The 15,480-nt window shown below is 35.7% G+C and overlaps 1 protein-coding gene across 1 annotated transcript in view; it reads right to left on the bottom strand.

The window, feature by feature from the left end:
• The window catches only part of LOC128657234 (gastrula zinc finger protein XlCGF57.1-like), a 121,683-nt gene that overhangs the window by 62,265 nt on the left and 43,938 nt on the right, over positions 1-15,480 (bottom strand). The window contains exon 5 of the mRNA XM_053711499.1: positions 12,306-12,416. The gene's annotated coding sequence lies outside the window, so the exon portion shown is untranslated. The remainder of the gene's footprint in view (positions 1-12,305; positions 12,417-15,480) is intronic.

The raw sequence follows: 15,480 nt of genomic DNA, 5'->3' as shown, positions 1-15,480 counted from the left end.
AAGGTGGTTAGCTTCTGCTAGCCAGTCAAATGCGAAGCGCGCGAGTATAGCTATATTGTATTTTTTAATGTCAGGGAGAGATAGACCACCTTCTTCAAACTTAAGTACTAATTTTGTTATAGATAGCATATGTCTCTTATTGTTCCATAAGAAGTTGCTACACTCTCTGTTAAATCTTTTTATATCTTGATCCTTTATAAATAGTGGTAGATTTTGCATTATGTAGATTAATTGGGGCAACAATATAGTTTTTATAATCATCATCTTGGCAGAAAGGGAGATAGGAAAAGCAATCCATCGTTGTAATTTCTCAGAGGCTTTTTAAAAAAAAGTAGAGTAGTTTAATTTATACCATTGGTTAGGGTCAACATGAAATTTTATCCCTAGATAGTTAATACTCACAGAATCTTGAAAGGGGTGTTCTTGAATACTTTTTTTGGTCTTACATAACCAGAGGATTTCAGTTTTACTAGCGTTAATTTTATACCCTGAGATAGAACTAAATTTATCAATAATATTTAAAGCCTGTGGTATACTTCTTTTAGTATTTCTAACAAATAGTAGCAGATCATCTGCATATAAGGATAAGACTAATTTTTCTTGTCCTAACCTAATACCTTGCAGCTCTTGCCTTAATATGATAGCTAAAGGTTCTATCGCCAGGTTAAACAGCAAAGGAGAGAGTGGGCATCCCTGTCTCGTTCCCCTGTATAGAGTTAGATTCGCAGTATAACTATTATTAATTAAAATACTAGACCGTGGATGGTCATATAAGATTTTAATAAATTGTAGAAAGTGTCCTGAAAAACTGAAAAAATTTAATGCAGTAAATAGATGATCCCAAACCACAGAATCAAACGCTTTTTCGGCCTCAATGGTAATTAATGCGAAGTCCTGATTGTCTGTTTTCCTATCCGCTGTTTTGTTCCAGAAATGTTCTAATACCAAGGCTACTTTCCGACTGTTTTTAATGGAAGATCTTTGATACATAAAGCCTGTTTGATCAGCATGAATAATAGGGTCGAGACAAGCTTTCAATCGGTTTGCCACAATATGTGTTAATAACTTATAGTCGGCATTGAGTAGTGAGATAGGTCTATATGACTTGGGATCTAATGGATTTTTCCCTTTTTTCAGGATCAATGAGATGATAGACTCGGAAAAATATTTAGACATATTTAGACCATTAATATAATATTGGTTATATAGTAAAACTAAGCTATCTGCTATCTCTGTTCTGAGTATTTTGTACATCTCAGCAGGTATCTGATCTGGACCTGGCGATTTATTAGCCTTAGCGTTATTTATAGATTCCAAGACTTCCTCTTTCGTTATAGGTCTGTTAAGAACACTAACTGACTCTTGCAAGATTTTAGGTAATATAATCTGATGCCAGAAGTTATTCTTATTCTCAGTATTTATTTCTTTTGCAGAGTATAGATTTTGATAGAATTCTAAAAAAACATTTTTAATTTTAGTCTGGTCTGTGACTCTATCTGGCCCATCATTAATTGCTTCTATTGTATTGGATTTTGTCCTGGCTTTATCTAACCTGGATAGGAATTTGGCCGACTTCCCAAAGTGGCCTTTATATTTAGCGCTTAATTTAAGTTCTTCCCATGATACCTTTTTTTTTTATAAAAATATCCCTTTCTGCTTTAGCCAGTCTATATTTATCTCTGAATTGTTTGGAGGGGTTAATGATATATCTATCATATGCATTCTGCAGTTGTTTGGATACCTGAATTTCTCTTTCTCGTAGCTTCTTTTTTTTTGAAGACATATAAGCTTTAATATGTCCTCTGAGATAGGCCTTCGCAGCTTCCCAAAATATTTCTATTTTCCCACGGTATTCTATATTTAAAGTTTCATATTCTCTCCACTTATATTTTAGCCAATTACCAAATTCTAGATTATCTACTAAGAATTTTGGGAAGAAAAAGTTGTTCCTTTCACTGCTCTGAATTGGTTGTAATTGCGTGGTCTGATATCAGAATATCAAATATCTCTGCCTTGGTTTCTAACTTAAGAAGTGAAGTCGAGATAAAAAAAAAATCTATCCGTGAAAAGGAACCGTGGCTTTTAGAGTCACAGGTGAAGAACCTCGTATCTGGGTACTGTAAACGCCATATATCGTGGAGCTTTAAATTTTTACAAACTTGTTTAAAAATTTTTGCTTTCTGTTTGGAAAAGGATGAAATTTTAGGCGAAAATTTATCTAGCGCTTCTGTGGGAATTAAATTAAAATCGCCTGCTAAAATTATATTTTGTCTGAGAAATCTAGTTAGCATAAAAACTAGGTTATTCCAAAAACTAGGCTCTGTATTGTTGGGGCCATAGACATTACAGATCACCAGTCTGAGGCTGTTCACCTGTATCTCCAAAACTGCCCATCTAGCCTGGGGATCCAAAATTGTGTTCAGGATACTATAAGATAATTTTTTGTTTATTAAGATGGCAACTCCTTTTTTTCTTCTAAAACATGGGGTGGCTATCACCTCCCCAACCCACTTACTTTTAAGTTTAGCAATTTCCTCCACTTTTAGATGTGTTTCTTATAATAGAATATCTGGATTATGTTTACCCAATTGGTTGATTATTATTTTCCTTTTAATTGTAGAGGTGATGCCCCCCACATTCCACAAAAGACATTTAATATTTTCCTTCATTGATGGGGCTTTTTAAGTCTATTAGGGGAAAGAGAAGGAAAACACAGAACGAGAGAGAGGGCGAGAGAGAGAGAGAAGAAAAAAACAAAAAAAAAAACAAACTAACATTTAAGCATAACAACCAAATAACAAAAAATTCCAGCTGAAGCAAAACAGGATCTAATAGATCTTTTAACATATATCTTAGATTAATAGACAGCCAATAAATCCTAGATGCTTTAAACAGGTTTCCCCTTTCTAGCAAATATATTAGCATGATCCTTCTAAAAGTAGATTACCTCCTGTAAATTCCTAAAATTTTCAAATGAGTGATAACTTGTGTTTTTAAAAATAAGCTTTAGCTTCTTCTAAATTGTCTAGTCTAACAATGCCCTCCTTCTCTTCTATGACAATTTTAGCAGGATACAGTAATTTGGCTAAAAAGCCCTCTTGAATCAGCCTAGAACAAAAGGGTGCCATTTCTTTCCTCCTAAAAGCTGTATCTGCCGAGTAATCCTGAAATAATAGGATTTTATTTTCTACAATACAAAAATCTCGAGCTTTTCTATATGTTCTGAGGATGTTTGTTTTGTCTTGGAAATTCAAAAACTTTATCAGAATTGGTCTCTGGGCATTTTTCCCGTTACCTCTACTTCTAGGTGGTCCAAATCTATGGGCTCTTTCTACCATTATTGGCACCTGCACATGTTCTATACCTAGGGCCTGAGGGAGAGTTATTGCAGCAAATTGTAAGAGATTCTTATATTGTTCTGTCTCAGGTAAGCCTATTATTTTTAGATTATTCCGCCGAGAGCGGTCTTCTAAGTCATCTATCCTAGCAGTCAAAATCATATTTTTCTTTTCCAAATCTGATATTTTTTGCGAGTGATTGTTACATATATCTTCTACTGTAGATACTCTATCTTCTACTTCTGTGAGTCTGTTGGCAAATACTTTAAGTTCTGATGATAGACTGGATATTTGATTTTTAAGAAATTCAAATTGGGGCATAAAAATGTCACTCAGCTGAGTGATTAATGGTTGTAGATCTGCTTTTACATTTATACCCTCACTAGTATTGTCCATCATTGCATCTGATGTACGTAGCTTCCTGTCTTTGATTTTAGGCGGCATGATCTGTGGAAATGTGGTGTGTGGGGTGAGGAATCTTTCCATATATTCCTCGTGTTGTGAGGGAAAAAATTTCTTAATACACACCTTGAAACCCCCTCTCCAGCAATGGCGACTAAACATAGAGAAAGGAAAAATAAGAATAACTTAGAGACTCAGGCCGATATTCACTCACCTATCACTAACAATGCAATACCAGATACTCAAACATTGGTAGCTAGCACCTCTGAGGCCTTGGCACCCAGATTTGACACCCGTTTTTCTCTGTGAAAAAAATCACAAAAAGACAAAGGCGCCTCCTGGTGTAATACAGTTGGTGAAAGAGATTTGTTAGGTTCTCAAAAAGGTACTCACCAGGAGGCGCCTTTGTCTTTTTGTGATTTTTTCACAGAGAAAACTTGCTCTCAGATCCTGATTTCCCTGACAAAGCAGCTGACTCCAGTCATCATCTGTGTTCCTGATCATTGATCATCCTGGTATTTGATCATATTCATCATTTGGGACTATTCCCACCCCAATTGGGACATTTACCATCTATATAACATTGCAGAAGAAGACAGCATTTCCAGATAAGAACCTTTCAGGAATTTCTTATTACTGTATTTGTTATTGTTTGTGTTGTATCCTATGTTTCTCATAGTCCCATATTTATAAGAATTGTTTCTTATTTGTTTACATTATTTCATATAGTATATTTCATTCTAGTTATTTCATGTAATTTCTTTTTCTCTTCTCTCTTAGCCTAATTACATAGTAATCATATAGGGTCCTGTGCGCCCCCTAGTAGTAACACACCCTTAGTGTTACTGATTGTTTCTTTAGATTTGACACCCTCAAGTTTGAGATTAAGCAAGATATTCTATCCTTGACAAACTAAATTAGACAATTTTCAAACAGGTTACAAGAGGCAGAACAGAGAGTGTCAGATCTAGAAGATATTAGAACAATTCACAGCTCTAAACTTGAGGCTACTGATTCAATTCTTTCAAATATTCAGCTTAAAATAGAGGACCTAGAAAATCGCTCTAGGAGAAACAATTTTAGAACAATAGGGGTCCCAGAGGAAAAACAGTATGACGACTTAGACAAATGTATTTCTGTGACTTTAGTTCAACTTTTAAAAATCCCCCCTTCTCGCCTACCAATTATTGTCGAAAGAGTACATAGGCTTGGCAGGCTATCAAACGGGGGTAGAGGAAATATGAGGGCAAGACCAATAATAGCTAAATTGTTAAATTATCAGGACAAGGCCACTCTTTTTCAATATCACCGTAAAAATCAACCCATCTCACTTGAGGCGTCAAATATATTTTTATTTCAGGATTTCTCAGCAGAAACGGCAGGAAAGAGGAAGGAATTGTCCCCTGCTTGTACAAAATTGATAAATCTGGGCTACCGTGCTATGCTAATTTATCCTGCTAAGCTAAAGGTTTCTATAAATGATGAAGTGTATTTTTTTGAATCTGCCAAAGAAGCAGACACATTTGTAGCTGATTTGAATAACCAGGACAATAGTTGATCCATGATATGGGAATCTTTTTCTCTCTTATTTAATAAACCTCTCAATGAGGATCCTGTGTGTGGTTCGGGGGCCAATCTGGGGTTACAAGGGTTTATGTGGATGTTCGTTTAATCCTTTTTTTTTTTCTCTCCATGCCTCTTAATTTGTTAAGAAAATGGGTAAGGTAGATAAATTTAAAATAGTTTCCTGGAATATTGGAGGTCTTACTTCTCCTATTAAACGAAAGGCAATTATTTCTTATTTAAGAAAGACCGACACAGATATAGCTTTTCTACAAGAAACCCACTTCAATTCAGCAGAGGTATTACAATTAAAATTCTCATGGGTTAAGGAAGTTTTTCCCTTCACAGGCACGGAGAGGAAAAGAGGAGTGGCAATCTTGAAAGGAAAAATAATTAAATATGAAATTTTGCATACCATCACAGACCCAGAGGGGAGATTTTTAATGATGAAAATAAAAATAGCTGGAATTTTATATACACTGTGTAATATTTATGTTTCCAATGTTGTTGATCCAATATTCTGGGATGCATTACAATCAAGAATTCTTGTAAATTCGGAGGGATACCTGATCCTAGGGGGGGATTTTTAATATGGCACCACTCTATCCATTGGATAGGTTAAGGCAGAATCCTAGGACAGGGAAGAGTAAGCGAGACAGCTTGGAGACTAAGCTGTTTAATAAGATCTCACAAAACCTGGCGATTAGAGATATTTGGAGATCACAGAATACAGATGCAAGAGACTTTACATGCTTATCTAAAGCCCACAAAACATTATCTATGATAGATCTATTTTTAATTGATGAAAGGCTTTGTAAACTGCAGGTTAAAGCAGTAATCACCCCAATCTGTATTTCAGATCATGGCCCTATTTTCTTGGAATTTCAAGTGAATGAATTTAAGTCAAGGGTTTCTCGCTTTTTCTTCCCCACATATTTAGCAAATGATCTAAAATTCAAAAATTGGCTTAAGCTTAAATATGAAGAATATGTGCACTTTAATAAAGTATACATTAATCGCCCGGCTACATTTTGGGAGGCGGCCAAGGCAGTTCTTAGTGGAGAAATGATTGCTTATAGTGTCAACAGATCTAAAAAATTTAAAAAACACGAGAATCTGAAGTATTAAAGGTAGTAATTAATTCATATAATTATTATCTACTTTTAGTTCTTCAGAAAACTGGGCCAAATATACTAGATCAAAAAGTGAGAGGGACATGTTTCTGGTATATAGAGAGACACAAAAGGAGTTAAGACTCTAAGAAAGATTATATAGATATTGCAATAAGGCTGGGAAATTACTGGCAAATTTGGTAAAAAAAGATAGAAGATCCCCACTGATTGATAGGCTGTACCATGAAGGGAAAACTTTTACAAATCCAGAAGATATTGCAAAAACTTTTTCAGATTATTACCAAGAGCTCTATTCTTTCAGAAACTCAGATAAGGGTCAATCTGCTGATTTTTGGAGTAAAATTTCCTATCCTTCCCTTAATCGAGAATTAGTCACAGTTGTGAACGCCCCCATTTCTGAAATGGAAATTTCAAAAGCTATTCAAGACCTCCCATTAAACAAAACACCAGGACCTGATGCGTTACCTAACGAATTTTATAAAATTCTTTCACCATCCATTGTTCCATTTCTAAGCAATTTTTTTAATGATATGTACACTGATGGCAACCCAGTTTCCCCTCATTTCACTGCATCTTTTACTACTTTGATTCTGAATCCAGAGAAGGATCCTACCAAAAAAAGAGTCTTATAGACCTATAGCATTGTTGAATTCAGATTATAAGATCCTCACCTTTATGATAGCCAAGAGACTACAATCTGTACTTTCTGAATTGATTCACAAAGATCAAGCCGGGTTTTTGCAGAATCAGAATTCTTCAGCTAAGATTAGGGAAGTTTTAGTTACTATAGATTATTTTAAGACCCTGGAAAAGATGGAGCAGAGGAGAGAGGGGGACACCCTTGATTTAGCAATTATCTCAATTGATGCCGAAAAAGCTTTTGACTCAATTTATCATGATCATTTATTTTCTCTTATTCAATTTGGCCTTCGAGGTAATCTGCTTAAATTTGTGGAGAATCTATATAATAAAGCGCACACAAAGATAATCGTTAACAATATGTTATCTTCAGAGATATTACTTGAGAGAGGAACTAGACAGGGGTGCCCCCTCTCTCCTCTTCTTTTTGATATTTCTATGGAACCCTTGGCAATCATGATCAGACAACAAATGGAAGGTATAAAACTAGGTAAAAAGGAGCTTAAAATTGCTTTGTATGCTGATGATATCCTTTATATCTCTAATACCGAACTAATATACCAAAACTCATCACAATTATAAATCAATTTGGCTCCTTCTCTGGATATAGGATTAATACTTCAAAATCTGAATTTCTATGGGTTAGGAAAAATACATTTCCCCATTAAATATACCTTTCAGAGTCACAGAATCTTTTAGATATCTTGGAATTATTATTTCGACTAATCCGCATAATTTCTATAAGCTTAATATTTTGCCAGTCTTGACAACATTTAGAGACAGTCTGAAACTGTGGCAGAATCTACCGTTATCTATTGCAGGTCGCATTGCCTTGTTTAAAATCATCCTTCTCCCAAAATTATTATACGTTTTGCAGAATATTTCAATAATTTTGAAGGGAAGGGACATTGAAAAAGTTAATAATATGCTGAGAAGTTTTATATGGCAGAATAAGAAACCTAGGATTTTGCTAACTAAACATTCTTTACCTTGGAAGTCCGGTGGTTTTTCTTTACCAGATTTGCGTTTATACAACTTGGCCTTTCTCGTACCAATTGTGGTTGACTGGATTCTTAATAAAGATTATGTAATTAATAATGAATTGGAAAAAAGTGTGTTATCCATTTCTCCCCATGGCTTTAATTCATTGTAATCCTAGATCAGTACCTCAGGAAGTAAAAAGGTATAAAACAATTATGTGTCCCTTACAGGCATGGTGGAAGATAGGTAGGCTACTAAAAAGGAACTGGGAGGTATCTAACTATATGCCATTTGTAGGGAACCCCAAATTTCAAGCGGGATTGCAGTCTATACCTTTTCAAAGATGGCACACTTTGGGGCTGGATAATATCTCCCAAATAGTAGATAGAGAGAGACAATGTGTTAAAACATTTGAGACCTTGAAAGGAGAGTTTCATCTTTTAGATAAATCATTTTTTGCTTATCTACAAGCAAGATATTTTATTCACAAATTAGCAAATTAGTTTGGTTGGAATTGGTCTCTTGGGAACATGGAAAATTTGCTTGTGATGGCAAGAAACGGGTACATGTCAATTTCGATATGCTATAAACTTTTGAGCTCTAATAAAGGTGAGCTAAATTTAGAAAGTATTTCTGCCACATGGAATTTATTAATACCTCATCATAATATTGATGTTAGGCTTATTCAAGGCTCCATTGCAAGAGTCAAACAAACTACTCTATCCACAACATGGAGGAAATCTCATACTAAGTTATTATCTAGGACTTACTTCACTTCGAAGAAAGGTCTTAGATATGGGAATATTCATTTTAATAAATGTCCAAAATTTTCATTATTATCAGCTGACCTTATCCATACGTTGTGGGACTGTCCCAAGATTAAACATTGGCTTAAAATTGAATACTGGATCAACAAACTATTGAAGATATCTAATCTTTAAGAATAGGAAGAAAAGCGCAACCCCTAATATTATAGAGCTTAAAAACTGTTTGAAGAAACAGTGTATGCTGGAACAGATAGACACCAACATTAATAAGGAACCGGATATCGGACGCTTTTTTAAAAAGTGGTCAATATTTATTAAAACGCTTCATGTCAATGAGATAGAATATTTGATTTTTCCATTCAGAACTAGTGCTATTAGGAGTATGGTAATCTACCCCTTTTCGGGGGTTTTTTGTTTGTTTTTTGGGGGTTGGGGTGACCAGTTGATTGGACTTGTCCCTAGAGCTCCTTTCTCTGGTACCTAGTTCTTGATGAGTAAGGTTAATATATTGTAGAGAATGGAATTGGAATCTTACAGGGAGTGCAGAATTATTAGGCAAGTTGTATTTTTGAGGATTAATTTTATTATTGAACAACAACCATGTTCTCAATGAACCCAAAAAACTCATTAATATCAAAGCTGAATATTTTTGGAAGTAGTTTTTAGTTTGTTTTTAGTTTTAACTATTTTAGGGGGATATCTGTGTGTGCAGGTGACTATTACTGTGCATAATTATTAGGCAACTTAACAAAAAACAAATATATACCCATTTCAATTATTTATTTTTCCCAGTGAAACCAATATAACATCTCAACATTCACAAATATACATTTCTGACATTCAAAAACAAAACAAAAACAAATCAGTGACCAATATAGCCACCTTTCTTTGCAAGGACACTCAAAAGCCTGCCATCCATGGATTCTGTCAGTGTTTTGATCTGTTCACCATCAACATTGCACGCAGCAGCAACCACAGCCTCCCAGACACTGTTCAGAGAGGTGTACTGTTTTCCCTCCTTGTAAATCTCACATTTGATGATGGACCACAGGTTTTCAATGGGGTTCAGATCAGGTGAACAAGGAGGCCATGTCATTAGATTTTCTTCTTTTATACCCTTTCTTGCCAGCCACGCTGTGGAGTACTTGGACGCGTGTGATGGAGCATTGTCCTGCATGAAAATCATGTTTTTCTTGAAGGATGCAGACTTCTTCCTGTACCACTGCTTGAAGAAGGTGTCTTCCAGAAACTGGCAGTAGGACTGGGAGTTGAGCTTGACTCCATCCTCAACCCGAAAAGGCCCCACAAGCTCATCTTTGATGATACCAGCCCAAACCAGTACTCCACCTCCACCTTGCTGGCGTCTGAGTCGGACTGGAGCTCTCTGCCCTTTACCAATCCAGCCACGGGCCCATCCATCTGGCCCATCAAGACTCACTCTCATTTCATCAGTCCATAAAACCTTAGAAAAATCAGTCTTGAGATATTTCTTGGCCCAGTCTTGACGTTTCAGCTTGTGTGTCTTGTTCAGTGGTGGTCGTCTTTCAGCCTTTCTTACCTTGGCCATGTCTCTGAGTATTGCACACCTTGTGCTTTTGGGCACTCAGTGATGTTGCAGCTCTGAAATATGGCCAAACTGGTGGCAAGTGGCATCTTGGCAGCTGCACGCTTGACTTTTCTCAGTTCATGGGCAGTTATTTTGCGCCTTGGTTTTTCCACACGCTTCTTGCGACCCTGTTGACTATTTTGAATGAAACGCTTGATTGTTCGATGATCACGCTTCAGAAGCTTTGCAATTTTAAGAGTGCTGCATCCCTCTGCAAGATATCTCACTATTTTTTACTTTTCTGAGCCTGTCAAGTCTTTCTTTTGACCCATTTTGCCAAAGGAAAGGAAGTTGCCTAATAATTATGCACACCTGATATAGGGTGTTGTTGTCATTAGACCACACCCCTTCTCATTACAGAGATGCACATCACCTAATATGCTTAATTGGTAGTAGGCTTTCGAGCCTATACAGCTTGGAGTAAGACAACATGCATAAAGAGGATGATGTGGTCAAAATACTCATTTGCCTAATAATTCTGCACTCCCTGTATAGGATTAGGGAAGGTTCAAAGAATGTAATTACTTAAGGGAAATGTTTTGTTATTTTTTCTGCTGAATTTTTTAAAGACAAAATAGAAAATACAAGCACAGTGAAAGGAAAAATATAGATTTCCTTTTTTTTTTGTATTAGTGTTATACTTTGACTCTTCATTGCAAACATTAATCCTATTATTAAGATACCTTGCACTTGGGTTATAGGAACATAACTGTATATTTGATATTGTTTGATTTTCTTTGTTTTAGCGGCTTAAGGAGAATGTTCATATGATTTATATGTTCAAAGTTTGGTGTTATTATTTTGCAAGGTGTTATGTACATGTTCTGTGTTTTCTCTGTGCTGGAAAAAAAAAATTGAATGCTCTACCTGAATCATGAAAGAACACATTTTGGTTAATATCTCTTTACATTTAATTAAAAAAAAAACCCAAACAAACAACAAAACATTTTATGCTTTTCCTAGCCGACAACTAGAAACGTTGGTGTTAGTATGCGTCCCACTGGGCAGCAAAAAAATCTGAACAGAAAAGCTTTTTTTTTTAAAATACAATAAAAGCTTGTAAAAAGGCTGTTGTGTGATATATATATTATACAGGGAGATCTATAGAAAGCTATATTAGTAACATTAAAGGGACACTGTACCCAAATCTTTTTCTTTTGTGATTCAGATAGAGCATGCAATTTTAAGCAACTTTCTAATTTACTCCTATTATCAATTTTTCTTTGTTCTCTTGCTATCATTATTTGAAAAAGAAGGCATCTAAGCTTTTTTTTGGTTTCAGTACTCTGGACACCACTTTTTTCTTGGTGGATGAATGTATCCTCCAATCAGCAAGGACAACCCAGGTTGTTCACCAAAAATGGGCCGGCATCTAAACTTACATTCTTGCATTTCAAATAAAGATACCAAGAGAATGAAAAAAAATTGATGATAGGAGTAAATTAGAAAGTTGCATAAAATTTCATGCTCAATCTGAATCACAAAAGAAAAATTTTGGGTACAGTGTCCCTTTAAAATAAATTATAATCAAGGTCCTAAACTAGTGATAATTAAATTTAACAAAAATAAATAAATAAATAACATATTATACTTTTTCTAGTGGGGAGCCAAAATTATTAGTCCATACCTAGAAACAACGGTGTCAGCGGGCATCCCACTGGAGGAAAAAAAAAAATCAGAACAGAAAGGCTTTTTTAAAAATAAAATAAAGCTTTTAAAAAGAGCTGTTGTCTAAATATATAAATATATATATCCACAGAACAAAGCGCACTCCAAAGGACTTTGATATAATGATATAAGCAATAATCACTTTGATAAGCGTGAACGTTTTTAGGTAAACAAACCCTTCCTCAGACAGTGAATAAAGAACACTTACCCACCACCAAACATATAACACTTCATGAGAGCTGCAAGATGCAACATTCTTAGACATGCCCCCAACATGGGTGTAATCATCCGGGGCAGCGCGAGTCTGCATATGAACAATCTGTTGTGGAAAAATAAAATCACGTAAGCAAGAGCAACAAGAACTTAAATAGCATGACAATGGATAGAAGAAATGCTGTACAATACTCTCAGGGCAATAGCGGAACAATGAGTATGTCCCATTGGTTGCATATGTATCTCAGTGGTTACCATGGTAACATATACACAACAACGCCAGTAGGCGGAGAGAAAGCATATGCGGCCAGTGCGAACAACCCACAGTGTTAGCAGATAATCCAAATGTCAATAATATCCAAAATGGACAAACGTAGTAAATGAACATTATATAGTATTAATAAAAGGGCTGGTACATATTAGTACATGTTAGTATCGATTTAAAATAATAAAGAGTAACACATCACTCTATATCAATAGAGGAAATCTATATTTTATTCCTTAGATCATATCAAGGACCAGACCTACAAAATAGTGACAATTATTGCATAGAACCGACCAGTTAACCACTATAGGCTAGTAATTTATAAATTATAGTAGAGAAACTGTGACAATACATAACTCTAAGTCGTATAAATATTTTAGAAATATAATGGAAAGTGGGCTCAAATGGATCATGACATTTGTTGCAATTTATTCTAGTGATGAGAAAGCAATACCCAACATCATCGGTAAACATTGGGAGATTGTTAATACTGATAAATCACTACCTTTATTACAAACACCTCCCCCACAGATGGGATATAGAAGGGCTAGGTAGGGGACTTTCTAGTTAAAACAGACCCAGTACAATGCTATAGAAAAACCACCTGGATGGATACTTTCGATGTGTAGGCTGTGTAACCTGTGGGGGTCTCATAACAGGCACCTCATTTACACATCCCCACAAGAGGAAAATGTATAAACATTGGTATCGTTTAACATGTACTACCACTCATATTATATATCTCCTACATTGTATTTGTGGATTGTACTATGTAGGAAAGACCTCTGATGACCTACGGACACGGATGGCAAATCATCGCTCAGTCATCCATATGGCTCTAAAGAAGGGAACTTCTGAACAACCGGTGGCACGACACTTTTTGGATTTACAGCATAAAGCAACGGACCTGAAATATACCATTATTGACCATGTTCCCCCCATGAACAGAGAGGGTGATCGCAACAAGGTGCTGCTGCAGCGGGAGGCAAAATGGACATTTTATTTGGACACACTAATACCCATCTTGACTGGCAAGTATTCTTGTGAATGCCGGTCTGACATTTATGAGATCCATGATCCATTTGAGTCCACTTTCCATTATATTTCTAAAATATTTATACGACTTAGAGTTATGTATTGTCACAGTTTCTCTACTATAATATATAAATTACTAGCCTATAGTGGTTAACTGGTCGGTTCTCACTGGCAATTAAATTGCGAGAGATTCTTCCCGGGATTCCGCTGGGTAGTCAAAATTTGAAAATATTACTCTATGCTGATGACATTTTACTATTTTTGAATAAAACGGCAATAACAATTCCGAAAGTGGTTCATACGATAAATATTTTTAGTTCTTTTGCGGGTTATAAAATAAATATGGAGAAGAGCGACGTGATGTGGCTCGGCCAGAAGGAGGTAGATTACCCCAATACAATATTCCATAAAGTTAATTCTATTAAATATCTCGGATTAGAGATCAATAGAAATCCAAAACTATGGTACCAGGCAAACTTTACGCCACTCTTTCAAAAAATTCAAGATGACCTCAAGCTTTGGACCGCTTTTCCTCTTTCACTTACTGCTTCTATCAATTTAATTAAAACTATAATTTTCCCTAAAATTCTTTACTACCTGCAAAATTTACCCCTTATAATTTTAAATAAGGATTTGAAAAATCTGTCTTCCTGGTTTTCGAAGTTCTTATGGAAAACCAAAAAACCGCGTATTTCGATCAATAGGTTGACCCAGAAATATGCGGACGCAGGCCTGGCCCTACCAAATAATAGATTATACAACTGGGCTTCCCTGATTAAAATTGCAGTTGACTGGATTGCTCAGACCAATCTGGTCTCTACATACGAGCTTTAATCATATATGGTGAAACCGTGGTCTTTAAAAGCCCTCCTACATTGTCCTCTGCATCTATTACCTTCCAGGATATCTCCCCTTATCGCAGTCAGGAATATAGTGGTGATTTGGCAAAAGTCCTGTAAACTTCTTAAAATGAATCCTTCTTTTTCAGATTTTTTGCCTATTAGGGGGAATCCGCTGTTTTTACCTGGTGTGGATCAAAAGTGCTTTCAAGAATGGCAGGGTGGGGGGCTCGAATATGTGTATCAGTTAGTTAATAACGATTTCCAGATACTCCCCTGGGAGACTATAAGGGAACAATTCTCGCTACCTAGGTCGAACCGATTTGCCTACTTCCAAATTCGTCATTTTATTGGTTCTCAAAATTGGCACGCGTTTCAGTAGAGAGGACTGGTCCGAGATCATAATCTGCATTAGAAAATTCAACGGTGGAGATGCGTCAATTTCTTTAATCTATGACATTATGTTGACTAAACAAGGTATATTGGAGGAGGATAAATTAATTAAACTTTGGTGGCCTTATATCCCTTCTATAGATCGTGAGAAAATATCTAATAGCCTTGGGACAGTAGCGAAATATCCGGTGCCAGTAAGCTGGAAAGAATCTCATTTCAAATTACTAAATAACTATTATATTTCTCCAGCTCGCTTAACTAAATATTTCCCTGATAAAGCTTTCAAGTGTGAGCATTGTTCATATATTCGGGCTGATCTCCTCCATATGTTATGGGCCTGCCCTAAAATCTTTCAATTATGGCAAAAGGTGCAATTCTGGTATAATAGAGTCTTTGAAAGTACTATTTCCATACCTCTGGAGGATATAGTGTTACTTTTTACAGATGAGAGAGGTGATGCTAGTTTACGTACCCTAAATACAATTATTCTAACGGTGAGGTATAATATTTTTAAAAAATGTATATCAAAGACCTCTCCTTGTTTATCGCTAGTTTTGAGGGACATCGAAGCTCAGATTATTTTCGAATCTTTCCATTTACGACAGTTATCCAAAAAGAGAATTAGAAAGTTTCTGATA

The sequence above is a fragment of the Bombina bombina genome, chromosome 4 (assembly GCF_027579735.1).
Source record: "Bombina bombina isolate aBomBom1 chromosome 4, aBomBom1.pri, whole genome shotgun sequence".
NCBI lineage: Eukaryota > Metazoa > Chordata > Amphibia > Anura > Bombinatoridae > Bombina > Bombina bombina.
This window is presented reverse-complemented; position numbering and strand designations above follow the sequence as displayed.